Source organism: Poecilia reticulata, linkage group LG2 (assembly GCF_000633615.1).
Source record: "Poecilia reticulata strain Guanapo linkage group LG2, Guppy_female_1.0+MT, whole genome shotgun sequence".
Lineage (NCBI taxonomy): Eukaryota > Metazoa > Chordata > Actinopteri > Cyprinodontiformes > Poeciliidae > Poecilia > Poecilia reticulata.
The window spans coordinates 37,761,874-37,763,148 of NC_024332.1; the positions used below are offsets into that span (position 1 = coordinate 37,761,874).

The 1,275-nt window shown below is 34.6% G+C and overlaps 1 protein-coding gene across 1 annotated transcript in view; it reads left to right on the forward strand.

Moving 5' to 3' along the window:
* Positions 1-1,275, forward strand: part of LOC103461741 (UDP-glucuronosyltransferase-like) — a 14,456-nt gene that overhangs the window by 2,257 nt on the left and 10,924 nt on the right. The gene's annotated exons all lie outside the window — the stretch shown is intronic.

The following is a 1,275-nucleotide window of genomic DNA, read 5'->3' on the forward strand; positions in this document are numbered from 1 at the left end:
GTTATCTATGACAAAGGGTAAGAAACTTCAACTATAACTTACTAAAAACTAATGAGTAATGGTTTATGGACAACATTTTATGCAGAGATATTTGTATTTAGTGAAATGTTTTTTTAAGAAGTGTTGCCTGGAACCTAAATAATCTGAATCTCTCCATCAGAAGACCTCAGCAAGCTCGCTCTTTTTTTTTTCAGAAAAGCAGATTAAGATAGCTRGTGATCAACACCAGCTTATTAGAGAATGGACTTTGACAATCCCCAAACAAATGAAAAATGTCTTAACAGTTTGAATTTAACTTTATAGTACAAACATTTTACACCAGTATCACATCAGAAGTAATTAATTTATCCTCATATTTTTCCAAGGAYAAAATGTCAGGAGATGTAAAGATCTGGCTTCTGTTGGGTGTTACAAATTATTGGGTGGTTTGCACTTACAGTTTTGTCAGCCATTGCAGTTCCACATTCCTTTTTCTTATTTTTTTCCTTTCTTCTACCCTTTTTGTTCTTCCTTCATTTCTGTCATGGTGTTTGTTCATTCTTCCAACCTCAATCTCTTTCTTTTACATGTTTCACTTGCTTGCTTCTTTTCTTATTTGTTTCAATCTTTTCTGGTGCCCTGCCTCAATTTCCTTYCTTTCTTAGCTTTCTTGAAATCACCCCTTCTTTCCTGTCTCTGTGTCCTACCTCCATTCTTTCAATGTTTATTTGTTTGTTTATTTATTTTAGTCATTCATTCATTCGACCTTCCTTTCATCCTTCAAAACAAAATCACAATTAACTTTTATATTTCATGCCTAAAGGAAAGTAAAGAACTGAGAACTCAAGAAAAGTATGATACTTTTACCCGAACATTGCGTACTGAATCAGTCATCCTGTCTATGTTTGTACTTTGTTGCGTGATAAAACTTCCTGACCTGTGTAGGCAAGTCTACAGTACTCAGCTGTCCTGCTTTGTCAATTCCAGTGACATTTCATAAGGACTTTTCTACACAAATACTGATAATTTTTGTTCGATTACACAATTCYCTTGCTGATTAACACACTAGTTTAATTTATTTAATTTGTGTTGTCCTTTTCCTAATATCTTTGTATGCTACATACTACATGTTTTTACAATTAGCCAGCATGTGGCACACAGTTTAATCTGAAACTTACTGTTATATTACCCAGTTGTAACTATTATGTCTTTTCTGTAGATACAAAGAGCGCATGGTGGAGCTGTCTCAGATCCATCTGGACCGCCCTGTTGAGCCTTTGGACCTGGCTGTTTTCT